The sequence below is a fragment of the Schistocerca americana genome, chromosome 10 (genome assembly GCF_021461395.2).
Source record: "Schistocerca americana isolate TAMUIC-IGC-003095 chromosome 10, iqSchAmer2.1, whole genome shotgun sequence".
NCBI classification, from domain to species: domain Eukaryota; kingdom Metazoa; phylum Arthropoda; class Insecta; order Orthoptera; family Acrididae; genus Schistocerca; species Schistocerca americana.
The window spans coordinates 60,739,159-60,757,389 of record NC_060128.1 but is presented as its reverse complement, the minus strand read 5'-3'; the positions used below and the strand labels follow the sequence as shown (position 1 = coordinate 60,757,389).

At 46.6% G+C, this 18,231-nt stretch overlaps 1 protein-coding gene and 1 pseudogene across 1 annotated transcript in view; both read left to right on the top strand.

The window, feature by feature from the left end:
* The window catches only part of LOC124552637 (solute carrier family 46 member 3-like), a 362,034-nt gene that overhangs the window by 26,718 nt on the left and 317,085 nt on the right, over positions 1-18,231 (top strand). The gene's annotated exons all lie outside the window — the stretch shown is intronic.
* LOC124552886 lies at positions 2,733-2,850 on the top strand (annotated as a pseudogene).

The window sequence follows — 18,231 nt, the reverse complement described above, 5'->3', positions numbered from 1 at the left end:
GGTGTCGCCACCGGCGCCAACCTTGTGTGAATGCTCTGAAAAGCTAATCAATTGCATATCACAGCATCGTCTTCCTGTCGATTAAATTTCGCATCTGTAGCACGTTATCTTCTTGGTGTAGCAATTTTAATGGCCAGTAGTGTATAAAGAGGGAAATCTCACGAAAAATTTTATAAAGTTCCACTACAGCACGTAAAAAAATAGAATAAAAGTCGCTCAAAATAGAGATAATATTAATGAAAAATCAATCAATGCCAAAACCTATTTCCTAAAAAACTTTAAAAATTTTTTGTTCTCATGTTCTGATTTTAGTCCACTTCTTCGAAAACAAATGACTCTATTACCTTTGAAAAGTCTTTCTGCTGGAACTGAAGCCTCTACAACAAATAAATAACTCCTAGCTGTTTGATACAAATTGGAACAAGGATGTGGTATTTCCCACCGCACTGTCTATAAGTTACCTTCTAGCCGTCTGTGGATTGGTACCGTTAAATATGCCGGTAACCAGAATGGAAGATGCTTCTGTTATTGCACAAAAATAAGCGGCTATGTGCTGGGCAAAGTTAGGGTTGCAAAACAGGGGAACTAGCTTCAAAGCCATTTACATAAAAACGTCTTGACGTATCCGACGTTTTCTACTTGTTAACATTGGTAACCATGTGATGCCATATGATGCACAGTGTTAAGTAAAGTAACATGACACACGATGTCATGTGGTATAACACGACACATGCCGTCCTGTCATCCAATATGTCATTTTTCATGTCATGCGATAAGCCACAATGTGTCATTAAAATTTGCTATGCGTACATTCCGGTCTGGGATACTTCCTATCATAGATGCACGCCTACTCTTTATTGTGGATCCATCCCTCCCTCTAGAAGAACATAAATTAGTGTCCACAGCCATCGCCGTACATGTAACAGGGGGTGGTCGTTGTGGAGAAATGGTAGCCTCGGGGGAAAAAAGTCAATCTCGCCTCCACCTAGAAATCAAAAAGTTGTTTTAGCGGCCGCCCAGGAACAAATCCACTCCCCACAAACTTTATACGCACAGAAAAACTCCAGCTATTACATGTATGCTCTTCAGCCACTCGATATTATGTATCGCTTTCTATGGCTCGTGAATCGTCTGGATTTTGGGCACAGCATCATGGACTGTAGCCTATTAATTGTAATATGCAGGTGCGCCGACAACTTGCATCTATGGTAGCTTTCTGGGGGCTACGGAAGTAGTTTTAACTCGTAAAAAAGCGCGAATATGTAAAAAAAAATAATTATTTAAATGTCTTGCAAGCTGCCAGATAAGGCGAAAAGCTGGCTCCCTTCTTTGACATACTTAACTCTCTCCAGGACATATTCGGCTTTTGTTATGCTATGATAAGATCACCGAAGTTAAGCGCTGTCGGGCGTGGTCGGCACTTGGATGGGTGACCATCCAGGCCGCCATGCGCTGTTGCCATTTTTCGGGGTGCCCTCAGCCTCGTGATGCCAATTGAGGAGCTACTTGACCGAATAGCAGCGGCTCCGGTCAAAGAAAACCATCACAACGACCGGGAGAGCGGTGTGCTGACCACACGCCCCTCCTATCCGCATCCTCCACTGAGGATGACACGGCGGTCGGATGGTCCCGGTAGGCCACTCGTGGCCTGAGGACGGAGTGCTTTTTTATGCTATGATAGGTGAGTTTTTCGCTTCGGTTCCTAACTTTAACTGTACCATAGTGGATTTTTGTTGACTTGAGCGACGGTTGACCCGGTATAGGTTTCGGTATTGCCTTTCGAAGCGTGTTGCGTGTATCGTGCCAACGGATAAAGGTATCACAAAACAACAGGTCGCCCATTAACAACATGTATTTGTCTACCTTCTTACAAAATTTGAACTGATTCGCGCAATTTTGAAACGTAGAACTGATGCGCGGAAAGCGAAGTCACGTAAAATCCTACTGAATCTAGGTTTTTGACAGCGAGTTTCCAGTTTTATTGTAAGAACGCATTTTTTACTTATATGATCCACTTTAGCCTTCTCTACACATTCAATTCATTTAAGAACGAATTTTACATACTAGCCTTAGCTCGACTTTAACCCATCGTATCTTGACAACGGATAAAGATTATTGGATGAGAACAGAAATTCGTTGTCACTGTAACCATTTATCTACCTTTTACAATGAAGGGCTACATTTTGAATATGACTGCCGAACTATAAAAATGTGTGATAAAGCCTGCCACACAGGCAAAATTTAAGATTGGATCAGAGACACATCCTTCATCTGAAATATCTTGTTGGAAACAAGAATGCCACATTAAATAATTGTTGCTGTTTCTAACGAATTTAACAGAATAAAGGGAATGCTACGGGTTTGACAATTATCTAAACACAAGAAATAAAAGTGCATCAAAGAATTGTTGTAGATGCACCCAGAATAGACCCTCAGCCCGAAATATGTTTCTCGCTGAGAGTAACACTTCTGAGCAAAAAAGGTCCCCTTATTGTACTTTTCAGCTTCTTTAGGAGTGTTGTTACATTAACTTGTTTTGGCGATGTTCTGAAGAAATCATCGTACGTTCATGTATGAATCCATCAGTGAGTGGTAAATTGGGTCACCACAAATTTCAGAAGTAATTGAGGATATCGTGATTATAGGTATTCTCCACTGTTTTGCTTCGTTATCAAGAATTTAGTCTCGCCCATCGTCAGAAAACTTTTTATGATTCCCTATCCTCCAGCCTCTCCAACGGTCTTGTCGCAGTGGTAACACCGGTTCCCGTCAGATCATCGAAGTTAAGCGCTGTCGGGCTGGTCTAGCACTTGGATGGGTGACCATCCGGTCTGCCGAGCGCTGTTGGCAAGCGGGATGCACTCAGCCCTTGTGAGGCAAACTGAGGAGCTACTTGATAGAGAAGTAGCGGCTCCGGTCTCGTAAACTGACAAACGGCCAAAATAGCGGTGTGCTGACCACATGCCCCTGCATATCCGCATCCGGTGACGCCTGTGGGCAGAGGATGACACGGCGGCCGGTCGGAACCGTTGGGTCTCCAATGCCTATTCGGACGGAGTTTAGTTTTTTAGCTTTTGTCCTCCAACCTCAGTTCATCGGGCAACACACTGTGCAATTCCAGACCGCCGTCGTCACGTCTTAAAATACAAGCCCTACAGCACCATCCTCTGTTAGGCTAGCGTAAATAACTTCATCGACGTCGACGAGATATTACTGCAGATGACTGCATAATGAGCAGCTGTCACTCTCAGTTCGTTATCAGCCATTTTCTGCGCCATCTGCAGTCACTGTGTGTACGAAGGGTGCTACCAGATGGCATGCCTGTTCTTGGAGCAGGAAGTTGTACCATCCTATTGCACCAGCTGAGGCGCAAGATGCGTCCTCGTCCGTACAGGGCTTCAGTGGAGATCAGCTGCCACTCTGCCTGAGTGTCCTGTGGCGATCCTGCTTTCCATTGCCGTTACTGCCGGGGAGGCTGGCACGGGGTCGATACAGCCTTGTGACGCCAGATGAGGAGTTACTGCACAGAGGAAGAGCGGCTCCAAGGTATGGGAAGCCGACAAACCGCCCGGAGAGCCGTGTGCAGACACTTACAGCCCTACATTCCGCTTCCAATGACGCCGTTGGCGGATGCATTAAAATGAAACACCTTCACCCGTCCTTACGATGTTATTTATTGTACGGCTACCAGCTTCCGTGCTTCAGTACGCCATCTTCACTCCTTAACTGACACTGAGGCCTGCAGATGATGTAGTGAAGCGCCGAAACTACTAGCCGTACAATAAATAACACCGTAAGGACGTCTGTAGATGTTCCACTTTATTACACTCCTGGAAATTGAAATAAGAACACCGTGAATTCATTGTCCCAGGAAGGGGAAACTTTATTGACACATTCCTGGGGTCAGATACATCACACGATCACACTGACAGAACCACAGGCACATAGACACAGGCAACAGAGCATGCACAATGTCGGCACTAGTACAGTATATATCCACCTTTCGCAGCAATGCAGGCTGCTATTCTCCCATGGAGACGATCGTAGAGATGCTGGATGTAGTCCTGTGGAACGGCTTGTCATGCCATTTCCACCTGGCGCCTCAGTTGGACCAGCGTTCGTGCTGGACGTGCAGACCGCGTGAGACGACGCTTCATCCAGTCCCAAACATGCTCAATGGGGGACAGATCCGGAGATCTTGCTGGCCAGGGTAGTTGACTTACACCTTCTAGAGCACGTTGGGTGGCACGGGATACATGCGGACGTGCATTGTCCTGTTGGAACAGCAAGTTCCCTTGCCGGTCTAGGAATGGTAAAGCGATGGGTTCGATGACGGTTTGGATGTACCGTGCGCTATTCAGTGTCCCCTCGACGATCACCAGTGGTGTACGGCCAGTGTAGGAGATCGCTCCCCACACCATGATGCTGGGTGTTGGCCCTGTGTGCCTCGGTCGTATGCAGTCCTGATTGTGGCGCTCACCTGCACGGCGCCAAACGCGCATACGACCATCATTGACACCAAGGCAGAAGCGACTCTCATCGCTGAAGACGACACGTCTCCATTCGTCCCTCCATTCACGCCTGTCGCGACACCACCGGAGGCGGGCTGCACGATGTTGGGGCGTGAGCGGAAGACGGCCTAACAGTGTGCGGGACCGTAGCCCAGCTTCATGGAGACGGTTTCGAATGGTCCTCGCCGATACCCCAGGAGCAACAGTGTCCCTAATTTGCTGGGAAGTGGCGGTGCGGTCCCCTACGGCACTGCCTAGGATCCTACGGTCTTGGCGTGCATCCGTGCGTCGCTGCGGTCCGGTCCCAGGTCGACGGGCACGTGCACCTTCCGCCGACCACTGGCGACAACATCGATGTACTGTGGAGACCTCACGCCCCACGTGTTGAGCAATTCGGCGGTACGTCCATCCGGCCTCCCGCATGCCCACTATACGCCCTCGCTCAAAGTCCGTCAAATGCACATACGGTTCACGTCCACGCTGTCGCGGCATGCTACCAGTGTTAAAGACTGCGATGGAGCTCCGTATGCCACGGCAAACTGGCTGACACTGACGGCGGCGGTGCACAAATGCTGCGCAGCTAGCGCCATTCGACGGCCAACACCGCGGTTCCTGGTGTGTCCGCTGTGCCGTGCGTGTGACCATTGCTTGTACAGCCCTCTCGCAGTGTCCGGAGCAAGTATGGTGGGTCTGACACACCGGTGTCAATGTGTTTTTTTTCCATTTCCAGGAGTGTATATAAGTGAACGGTCGGAGTCTTTCAATCCTGCAGTCAGAAAGATGGGCATACCAAAAGCCACTGGCAGAGGATGACACGGCTGACGGGTGGCTTCGAACAATCCTATGGTCGCGACAGTGGAGTTCAGTTTTTAAGTTCCGTTAACTGATTTAGATATGCGCTGAAGAAAATGGAAATATTATCGGTACACAAAATTTCACCTCTGATACTGAGGAGAACAAGAAAAGCTTCCTGTAAATGTGGAAAAACGTGAGTTAAGCAGATTAGGTTCAAAATGGTTCAAATGGCTCTGAGCACTATGGGACTCAACATCTTAGGTCATAAGTCCCCTAGAACTTAGAACTACTTAAACCTAACTAACCTAAGGACATCACACACACCCATGCCCGAGGCAGGATTCGAACCTTCGACCGTAGCAGTCCCGCGGTTCCGGACTGCAGCGCCGGAACCGCACGGCCACCGCGGCCGGCTAAGCAGATCAGGTTGGAAGATAATCTTATAATGTTAGAAGTCACCTTGTACCCATGAAGCCTGGTGTCAGGAACACAGTACATGCTCATTGGAACAGTGGTCCCAGGTTATGTTCACGGAAGAGTCCAGGTGTAGTCTGAACAGCGATTCGCGCCGGGTTTTCATCTGACGTGAACCAGGAACCAGATACCAAACCCTTAATGTCCTTGAAAGGAACCTGTATGGTTTGATGGTGTGCGATGGGATTATGATTGGTGCACGTACACCCCTGCACGTCTTTGATAGAGGAACTGTAACAGGTCAGGTGTATCGGGACGTCATTTTGCACCAGTATGTCTGCCTTTTCAGGGCTGCAGTGGGTCCCACCTTCCTCCTCATGGATGTATACGTACGACCCCACCGAGCTGCCATCGTGGAGAAGTACCTTGAAACAGAGGATATCAAACGAATGGAGTGGCCTGCCTGTTCTCCAGACCTAAACCCCATCGAGCACGTCTGGGATGCTCACACCCGAAGTATCGCTGGACGTATTCAAAGCCCTACGACACTTCAGGGGTTCCGACAGGCACTGGTGGAAGAATGGGAGGCTATACCCCAGCAGCTGCTCGACCACGTGATCCAAAATATGCCAACCCCTAGTGCGGCCTGTGTACTTGTGCATGGTGATCATACCCCATACATGCGCCATACCCCATACATGCGCAAGAAACAGTGGCGTTTTGTAGCACACGTGTTTCGGGACGGTTTTCTCAACTTATCACCAATACTGTGGACGTACAGATCTGTGTCGTGTGTGTTCCCTTTGTGACTATGCTATTTGCGCCAGTTTTGTGTAGTGCCACGTTGTGTGGCACCACATTCTGCGCCGGCCGCGGCGGCCGAGCGATTCTAGGCGCTTCAGTCTGGAACCGCGTGGCTGCTACGGTCGCAGGTTTGAATCCTGCCTCGGGTATGGATGTGTGTGACGTCCTTAGGTTAGTTAGGTTTAAGTAGTTCTAAGTTCTAGGGGACTGACGACCACAGATGTTAAGTCCAATAGTGCTCAGAGCCATTTGAACCACATTCTGCAATTGTCCTTAATTTATGAGCATGAGTGTACATCCACATAGATACTCCACAAGGCACCGTATGGTGCGTGGCGGAGGGTAGCCTGTACCACTACTTGTCATTTCCATTCCAGTTCCACTCATAAATAGAGCGAGGGAGAACGACTGTCTCTATGTCTCCGCATGAGCCCTAATTTCTAGTATCTAATCTTCGTGGTCCTTACGCACAGTGGATGTTGGCGGCATTATAATCGTTCTGCAGTCAGTTTCAAATGCCAATTCTCTAAATTTTCTCAGCAGTGTTCTTCGAAACGCCGCGTTTCCTTCAGGGATTCCCATTTGACTACGGATCCCAAACACTCGATCAGTACTCAAGAATAGGTCACACCAGCGTCCTATATGCGGTCTCCTATACAGGTGAAACACTCTTTCCCAAAACTCTCCCAATAAACCACAGTCGACCATTCGCCTATGCTACCACAGTTCCCACATGCCTGGCCGGCCGGAGTGGCCGAGCGGTTAAAGGCGCTAAGGTCTGGAGCCGCACGACCGCTACGGTCGCAGGTTCGAATCCTGCCTGGGGCATGGATGTGTGTGATGTCCTTAGGTTAGTTAGGTTTAAGTAGTTCTAAGTTCTAGGTGACTGATGACCACAGATGTTAAGTCCCATAGTGCTCAGAGCCATTTGAACCATTTGAACCCACATGCCTGTTCCACCTCCTATCGCTTTGCAACGTTATGTCCAGATATTTAAACGACTTTACACTGTCCAGCAGGACACTAGCAATATTGTATATGAACATTAGAGGTTTCATCCTCTTACACATCCGCATTAACTTACATTTTTCCACACCAACTAGAAATTTTGTCTAAATCGTCTTGTATCTTCCTACAATCACTAAACTTGACCCTTAACGTACACCACAGCATCATCAGCAAATAACCACAGATTGCTGCCCACCATGTCTGCCAAATCATTTATGTGTACAGAGAACAGCAGCGGCCCTATCACAGTTCCCTGGGCCACTCTTGGCGATACCCTTACCTCTGATGAACACTCGCCGTCGAGAACAACATACTGGGTTCTACCATTTAAGAACTCTTGGAATCACCCACATATCTGCCATTCTATTCCATGTTCTCGTACCTCCATTGCCGTACAGTGGAGCACCGCGTCAAATGCTTCACGGAAGGCTGGAAATCAAAATGTCCAGGAATCATCGCCTAGCCCTACGACATCCACCCGCACACTGCCTAGTACTCTTATGCCAGACATCACTGATTTGGTTCGGAAACACTGCAACATCTGCCGTATGATTTTCACATATTTTGCGACCTGAAAAAAGACATCTACGGATGTCGGTTTCAATCGGACGTGAAAGTGTGACAGTGGATGCATTTGGGAAAACAGGAATTGATTTCATCGTTTCCCAGCGGGGTAATTGGCCGTGGTCATTATTTCTGAATGGAAACATTGGTTCAAATGGCTCAGAGGACTATGCGACTTAACAGCTGAGGTCATCAGTCACTTAGAACTACTTAAACCTAAGTAGCCTAAGGACATCACAAACATCCATGCCCGAGGCAGGATTGAACCTGCGACCGTAGCGGTCACGCGGTTCCAGACTGAAGCGCCTAGAACCGCAAGGCCACACCAGCCGGCTTATTTTCTTTGTACCGTGTTTTAAAATTCCTGCAGGTCATGCCTATGTATACTGCATCACATCTTTGACATTCAAGTATATATATTCCTGATCCCTTGAATTTATTCCTCTTGGTAGTTTGGTTGGCTTTGGTGTGATTGGAGGGTTTACCCAGTCTTATATGCTATTTGGAAGTCCTGTATCTTTAGTCTCTTTCTGTTCGCATCACAGTTTTCATACAGTGTCCACATACACCACCGAAGGTGCAGGGTGTCCATCGGAGGACCCCCTCAATTAAAAATTAAATATCTCAAAAACTAAAATCTATAGACAAGTCCACCGAATGTGAAAGCTGTAAGAATGTTATGTAGAAGTTTTGAAGTACTTCGAAAAACTACTAACAGATAGCGCTACGATCGCAATAACTAGTGCCTATAAATAGTGCGCCGCTCCTCAGAGCGATCTGTTCCACTCCTGAACATGAAAGGAAGTTCAAAAATGGTTCAAATGTCTCCGAGCACTATGGGACTTAACATCTGACGTGATCAGTCACCTAGAACTTAGAACTACTTGAACCTAACTAACCTAAGGACATCACACAGATCCATGCCCGAGGCAGGATTCGAACCTGCGACCGTAGCGGTCACGCGGTTCAGGACTGAAGCGCCTACAACCGCTCGGCCACAACGGCCGGCAATGGAAAGATTCCATAGTCCCTTTGAGGCGGCTGTTTCCATATCGCTGCTTGTTATACTAAGCTTTATGCCAGTCTGGAGTTTCTCCCACGCAGTCCCCAGGCTGTTCGCAGTGTCAACAGCCAGCCACGTGTACAGAATTGGGCGACGGGCGACCTCTGGTGGACTGACAGCTGGGAATGAATGTCTGCCATTTCCCTCTCGGCCTTTCCCAGGCACTCCACAGCTATGACTGCGACACTCGCCATTACGCGCCGCGGACCTTGGATGGACACTTTCCCACGGCCAGGCAGTTGCGTTGCGAGCGTGACTCGATGGAATCTCGCATCTGCATATTCCAAAAGCATCTACGGCTGGACTGGTACATTCATGCAAATACCGAAACTGTGTCGGAAGTTAATGGCTTTCTTCCTTTCACACTGGCCTGCCCGAATGCTGCAATACCAGGAAGAACGCGTCTCTGACTGCAACGTTACTGCTCACAACTGCTAGACTCGTGATGATGTTTGGTTTGTGGGGCGCTCAACTGCACGGTCATCAGCGCCCGTACAAAGTTCCAATTTTTACACAGTCCCCGGGCAGAGAAAATCCTCAACACGGGGGGAATCGAACCCGGGATCGGCAAGCAGCAACGCTAGTCACTATACCACTTGCTGCAGGCAACTATTCTCCTCAAGTCACTAATATATATATATATATATATATATATATATATATATATATATATATATATATATACACAAGGTGTTACAAAAAGGTACGGCCAAACTTCCAGGAAACATTCCTCACACACAAATAAGGAAAAGATGTTATGTGGACATGTGTCCGGAAACGCTTAACTTCCATGTTAGAGCTCATTGTATGGCGAGTGCTACGGGAGAACCAGTTGTTTCCGTACCGTGTACAACGTGTGCAGGCACTATCAGCAGCTGATTGGCCTCCACGGGTACACTTCTGCGAATGGTTCATCCGACAATGTGTCAATCCTCATTTCAGTGCAAATGTTCTCTTTACGGATGAGGCTTCATTCCAATGTGATCAAATTGTACATTTTCACAATCAACATGTGTGGGCTGACGAGAATCCGCACGCAATTGTGCAATCACGTCATCAACACAGATTTCCTGTGAACGTTTGGGCAGGCATTGTTGGTGATTTCTCGATTGGGTCCCACGGTTCTTCCACCTACGCTCAATGGAGCACGTTATCATGATTTCATACGGGATACTCTACCTGTGCTGCTAGAACATGTGCCTTTACAAGTACGACAGAACATGTGGTTCAAGCATGATGGAGCTCCTGCACATTTCAGTCGAAGTGTTCGTACGCTTCTCGACAACAGATTCGGTGACCGATGCATTGGTAGAGGCGGACCAATTCCGTGGCCTCCACGCTCTCCTGACCTCAAACCTCTTGACTTTCATTTATGGGGGCATTTGAAAGCTCTTGTCTACGCAACCCCGGTACCAAATGTAGAGACTCTTCGTGCTCGTATTGTGGACGGCTGTGATACAATACGCCATTCTCCAGGGCTACATCCGCGCATCAGGGATTCCATGCGACGGAGGGTGGATGCATGTATCCTCGCTAACGGAGGACATTTTGAACATTTCCTGTAACAAAGTGTTTGAAATCACGCTGGTACGTTCTGTTGCTGTGTGTTTCCATTCCATGATTAATGTGATTTGAAGAGAAGTAATAAAATGAGCTCTAACATGGAAAGTAAGCGTTTCCCGACACATGTCCACATAACATATTTTCTATATATATATATAGCTTCCTTTGACATATATATGTGTGTGTGTGTGTGTGTGTGTGTGTGTGTGTGTGTGTGTGTGTGTGTGTGTGTGTGTGTGTGTGTGTGTGTGTGTGCGCGCGCGCGCGCGGGCGCGCTACCAGCTGATACTTTCACTGACTTCTTGACAGTGGCGAAAACATAGTATTATGGAAGTCATTCCCTGATGTCTTAACATACATCCTGTCCTCTTGTCCCTTCTTCTTGGCCGAGCGAGGTGGCGCAGTGGTTAGCACACTGGACTCGCATTCGGGCGGACCACGGTTCAATCCCGCGTCCGGCCATCCGATTTAGGTTTTCCATGATTTCCCTAATTCGCTCCACGCAAATGCCGGGATGGTTCCTTTGACAGGGCACGGCTGACTTCCTTCCCCGTCTTCCCCTAAGCTGGTGGAACCGATAGTCTCGCTGTTTCTCACATGATATCCTGCGAATTACAGATAAAGACCAACAAGCCAACGGGCCAAATAGGACAAGAATGGACATAATCTCAATCCACGTCGTCCCCTGCAAAGATCATTCCGAATTCTGAAGAAACTGTTTTGTTAGTGTAGAAGCACACCCTTGTAGTTAGGCAGAATGAAAAGCAGTCGCTGGCGTAATCTCTGATACCTTAGTATCTGCGCTACTGCAAGACTATACAGCTTGGATGTACATGCCAATGTCACAAGCAGAATATGCAGAGATAGTGAAAATATGTGAGGATATTAAACGTGTACTTCGGTATGTATAGGGGGAGATGATCACCTAATAATCATGGAGCTTTGAAACGCTGAACACAGACAAAGAATACTACAGAGAAAGCGTTTGAAGAGGATATGGGATAGGTAGTAGGAATGATTGCTTTCTGTAATTTATTTTAGATAGTAATGGTGAATACACTCTCCGTCAGCAGCCTTCAATGGCGGGGGAGGGGGGAAAGGCACCGTGTCAAACGCTTCACAGAAATTCAGGAGTCTATGTTTCTAGATTTTCGGAAAGTGTCTGACACGGTGCCCCACTAAAGGCTGATAACGGTGGGTGTTCATCAGAGACAAGGGTCTTGTCACGAGTGCCCCAGGGAAGTGTGATAGGACCGCTGTTATTTTCTGTGTACATCAACGATGAAGTGTAACCGTGTGACATCCCAAAGAGATCTTAAAATGTCTCCTTATCAGCGGTCAACGCTAAACCACAATCTATCTAGTACCACCTCAGAAACCGCGACAGTAAGCCAGCTTCATCTACATCTACATCTACATCTATACACCGCAAGCCACCTGACGGTCTGTGGCGGAGGGTACCTTGAGTACCTCTATCGGTTCTCCCTTCTATTCCAGTCTTGTATTCATATGATCATTCCGTTTTAAATGACTCCTAATGCCTACTCTCAAATAATTTATGGAATTAACTGCTTCCAGTTGCTGACCTGCTATATTGTAGCTAAATGATAAACGATCTTTCTTTCTATGTATTCGCAGCACATTACACTTGTCTGCATTGAGATTCAATTGCCATTCCCTTCACCATGCGTCAATTCGTTGCAGATCCTCCAGTACAATTTTCCATTATTACAACCTCTCGATATACCACAGCATCACCCGAAAAAAGGCTCAGTGAATTTCCGATGACATCCACAAGGTCATTTATGTATATTGTGAATAGCAACGGTCCTACGACACTCCCCTGCGGCACACCTGAAATCACTCTTACTTCGGAAGACTTGTCTGCATTGAGAATGACATGCTGCGTCCTGTTATCTAGGAACTCTTCAATCCAATCACACAATTGGTCTGATAGTCCATATGCTCTTACTTTGTTCATTAAACGACTGTGGGGAACTGTATCGAACGCCTTGCGGAAGTCAAGAAACACGGCATCTACCTGTGAACCCGTGTCTATGGCCCTCTGAGTCTCGTGGACGAATTGCGCGAGCTGGGTCTCACACGATCGTCCTTTCCGAAAGCCATGCTGATTCCTGCAGAGTACATTTCTAGTCTCCAGAAAAGCCATTATACTCGAACTAATTATGATTATTTAGAATTTTACTTCCTTTTAAGTAGGCTGGAGAGAAAAGAGATACTGCAGAGAGCGCAGCGGCTGCTACTTAAGATTGTGCCATCCAAAGGGAGATTCCCTCTGTTTTCCAGTAACTGAGAAGGAAGAATCTCCTAAGGGCAGAAAACATTCCTACATCAGCAGAGACTCTGCTCGATCTCTTGCTCCTGGTCTGCCTGCACAGGTCAGAATCATTCGACTTGGAAAAAATATACGGGGTGGCTCACAAACTATTGACACCAAAAATGACTCCGAAAGTATGATAGTATCTGAAAAGTTTGTGGGACGAATGTCGCATAGGTCAAAGGGGGCCATTATATGATGATGGTTTATTGTGCTAGTTGCGGTTCCATCAGAGATATGAAGGTCAACGTTGTTTTATTAAATAAAAATAGAATACTATAGTTCGGCACTTTTTTCTGAAAGCGGCTATCGAGAAGAATCCAACGATGTGTAACAGTAAGGTCACAAAGATGGCGTGAACGTCCAAATACAGAAGGTGTTCGAAGTGATGATCATTGGTTTCAAAGCAGTGCAGCAATCTTCTTATCAAGGATTGAGTGCTATTCCTTATGAATTCGGCACTTATCGAAGCACGTGCTCTGACAATTCTCTCTCGCATATCTTCAGGTGTAGTTGGAACTTGTTTATAAACTGTTGTGACTTGGCAAGACAGCCAAGCCACTGTGAGGTAGCCGAAAGGCACGCGTTTAAGCTCACGCAGGCTGGCGTGAGGCCTGGAACAGTTAAAGGAGTTGAGTCTAGTAAAAAAAGTACGTAGCTTCTGGAATACTTAACTTTAATCCATAATTGGTGAACATCGGTCTGACGGTACATGGATCACAAGATAAATAGCAAATGATAATGGCGCCTTGCTAGGTCGTAGCAAATGACGTAGCTGAAGGCTATGCTAACTATCGTCTCGGCAAATGAGAGCGTATCTTGTCAGTGAACCATCGCTAGCAAAGTCGGCTGTACAACTGGGGCGAGTGCTAGGACATCTCTCTAGACCTCTGTCTGCAATCACTGACAGTGGCGACACGCGGGTCCGACGTATACTAGCGGACCGCGGCCGATTTAAAGGCTACCACCTAGCAAGTGTGGTGTCTGGCGGTGACACCACATAAACAATGTCTTTTTCGAATCACCGCAAGAAAATATTCAGGGCTTCAAGTCTGGCGAACGAGCCGGCCACGACATATTTCGTCAGCATCCAATCCAACGATTTGGAAATTGTCTCTGCAACTCATGTCTAGCCATCAGCGAAAATTTGCCGGACACCCATCCTCTTGATACCACATTCTGTTCCTTGTTGCTAAAGGTATTTCTTCCAATAACAGACCTCATGTTTCTTGCAGGAATGTGGTGTACTTCCTACCATTATGGTTTCCTCCAATGAAATAGGGGCCTATAATTCTATTCTCCAGAATCCCATCCACACATTCACCGACCACGATTTTTTCTGTGCAACTTGCCGCAGCCAACATGGATTTTCAGTTGCCCAATAATGCATGTTATGCAAAGTAACATTTCCATTGTTCGTGAATGTAGCCTAGTCAGTAAATAAAATCAATTTAATAAATGTGTCCTCACTCTGAATCTGAAGTTGAGCCCATCGGCTGAATTCAGTGCGATGCATACAATACGTACCAGTTAATTCTTGGTGGAGACTGGTATGGTAAGGATGATATCTATGGCGATGCAGAACATGAACAACACTTCTCTGGCTCATGCCAGATTCCCTTGCTATTTGACGCGAACTAACACAAGGATGTCGAACCACAGTGGCAAAAGTACAAATTTCCGTTTCCTCCTTTGCCGCATATGTTTCCGATGCATTAAAGATCGAGTTGTTCTCATTTTACAATACACATATTTAAAGTTACGACGTGTAGGGTGAGTACGTTGGGAATATCTTTCAGCGTATAAGTGTCTAGCTCTCACTGAATTTCGTTACATTCTCCGCAAATGAGAAGCATATCGATTTGTTCTTCGAAGGAATATATCATTCAAATTCGCTTGATACAGCGATACTAGTCTTACCGTTCCTATTAGTGTTGTATAGCGAAACCGTCGAATGGTGTTTGCATGTCAATGGCATGTTAGATGGATACGCCGTATTCGGCGAATGTTTACTATCTGCACGAAATACGAGTGAGAATTGTCAGAGCGTGTGCTTCGGTAAGTGCCGAAGTGATAAGGAATACCAAGTGATTGTAACTGCATTGAAACCAGTGGTCATGTCTTCGAACACCTTGTGTAAATGGGCGTTCCAGCACCTTTTTGACCTTTGTTGACCTTCAAAGATCTTACTGTTACACCTCATTGGATTCGTCTCGATAGCCGCTATCAGAAAATAAGTACCAAACTATAGCATCCCAGTTAAGAAAGGCCGGCCGCGGTGGCCATGCGGTTCTAGGCGCTTCAGTCCGGAACCACGCGACTGCTACGGTCGCAGGTTCAAATCCTGCCTCGGGCGTGGATGTGTGTGATGTCCTTAGGTTAGTTAGGTTTAAGTAGTTCTAAGTTCTAGGGGACTGATGACCTCAGATGTTAAGTCCCATAGTGCTCAGAGCCATTTTGAACCAGTTAAGAAAACGAAGTTGACCTTCATATCTCTGACGTGACCCCACCTAGCAACAAAAAACCAACGTCATCTTATGGCCCCCGTTGTCCCATGAAACTTACGTCCCACAAACTTTTCAGCTCCTATCATACTTTCGGAGTTATTCTAGGTGGCAGTAGTTAGTGACTCACCCTGTATGTAGATCATGTAAGAGCTAGCACACGGACGAGCGTATTTCGATTACTCACAGACAGGCAGTAAATGTTTTGTACACGCGAAACACGCATAAAACGTAGACAAAAAATGAATATCTTACAACATAATACAAAAAAACAGTACGACAGTCAGCGCGGAATTCCCGAAATTGCACCAGACTTGCAGTCAGACATCATGTGCTTACAAGAACCATATAATAGAAATGGCCTACTAATATGTCTACCTAAACATGCTACCACAATAACAGGCAGCAATGGCTGTAGGGCTGCAGTAGTAATTTTAAATAGAACTTATAACATAATTAAGATAACACAGTTATGCAATAAACACTTAGTTATCATAAAGATAATTAAAAATACATCTGTACGCAGACTACATCGCAGGTCTGGAAATGTACGTCAGAGTCAAACAATTAGCGATAAGTTCTGACATTAATTCCAGATTGACCCTCTGGTACTCAGACAGAACAGATGACAGAAGACGCATAATCTCCGACCTACGGAAATTATTCAACAACAAGATCTAGAAAACATCAATCGAGGTATCGATTACAGAGCACACATGCACAACATGCACAAAATACATCAATACCGACAGCAAAGAACACAAAACTCTCACCATTACAATGGACCAACGAACTCGAGGATCCTCTCTTCCATCAGTGTTAGTCCTGCAAATTTTGCAGGAGAACTTCTGTGAAGTTTCGAAGGTAGGAGGCGAGACACTGGCGGAAGTAAAATTGTGAGGACGGGTCGTGAGTCGTGCTTGGGTAGCTCAGTTGGTGGAGCACGAAAGGCAAAGGTCCGGAGTCTCGGTCCGGCACACAGTTTTAATCTGCCACGAAGTTACAAAATCAGCGCACACTCCGCTGCAGAGTGAAAATTTCATTTTCAATCATGTAACAGGTGTATAATTTGCCAATAAATAAATAAATAATACACAAATGATTTGGTGGACAGGGTGGGCAAAGGAGTCGTTGTTGAGTGACTGTAGGAGGACAATGAATAGAAAAATCAGTCCTGTTGTGATCGAATACAGTATTTCCAGTGTCCTGTTTGACACCGTCAAGTCGTTTAAACATCTGGGCGTAGCGTTGCAAAGAGATTTGAAATGGGACGAGCATGTGATGGTTGAGGTAGAAAAGGCGAATGACAGACTTACGTTTATTGGGAAAATTTTGAGAAAGTGTGGTTTATCTGTAAACGAGACCGCAAGTATGAGGGTAGAGTGACCTATTCTTGAGCACTGCTCGACTGTTGGGGTCCTCACCAGTTCGGATCAAAGCAAGACATCGTAGCATTTCAGAGACGGGCTGCTAGATTTGTTACCGGTGGGTTCGAACAATACGCAAGTGTTACAGAGATGCTTCGGGAACTCAAATGAAAATTCCTGGACAGAAGACGACATTCTTTTCGGGAAACAATACTGACAATATTTGGGGAATCGGCACTTGAAACTGACTGTGGAACGATTCTAATGCCGCCAACATACACTAGTGGCCATTAAAATTGGTACACCAAGAAGCTGACGTGCTACAGACGAGAAATTTAACGGACAGGATATGGTGCGATATTCAAATGATTAGCTTTTCAGAGCATTCACACAAGGTTGGCGCCGGTGGCCACACCTACAACGTGCTGACATGAGGAAAGTTTCCAACCGATTTCTCATACACAAACAGCAGTTGATCGGCGTTGCCTGGTGAAACGTTGTTGTGATGCCTCGTGTAAGGAGCAGAAATGCGCGCCATCACGTTTCCGACTTTGATAAAGGTCGGATTCTAGCCTATCGCGATTGCGGTTTATCGTATCGCGACATTGCTGCTCGCGTTGGTCGAGATCCAATGACTGTTAGCCGAATATGGAATCGGTGGGTTCAGGAGGGTAATACGAAACGCCGTGCTGGATCTCAACGGCCTCGTATCACTAGCAGTCGAGATGACAGGCATCTTATCCGCATGGCTGTAACGGATCGTGCAGCCACGTCTAGATCTCTGAGTCAACAACCATCTGCACGAACAGTTCGACGACGTTTGCAGCAGCATGGACTATCAGCTCGGAGACCGTGGCTGCGGTTACGCTTGACGCTGCATCACAGACAGGAGCGACTGCGATGCTGCACTCTACGACGAATCTGGGTTCACGAATGACAAAACGTCATTTTTTCGGATGAAGCTACGTTCTCTTTAAGCACGATGATGGTCGCATCCGTGTTTGAAAGCGTGTATTCGTAAATGCCATACTGGCGTATAACCCGGCGTGATAGCATGGGGTGGCATTGGTTACACGTCTGTGTCACCTCTTGTTCGCATTGACGCCACTTTGAACATTGGACGTTACGACCCGTGGCTCTACCCTTCATTCGATCCCAGCGAAACCCTACATTTCAGCAGGATAATGCACGACCGTATGTTGCAGGTCCTGTACGGGCCTTTCTGGATACAGAAAATGTTCGACTGCTGCTCTGGCAAGCACATTCTCCAGCTCTCTCACCAATTGAAAACGTCTGGTCA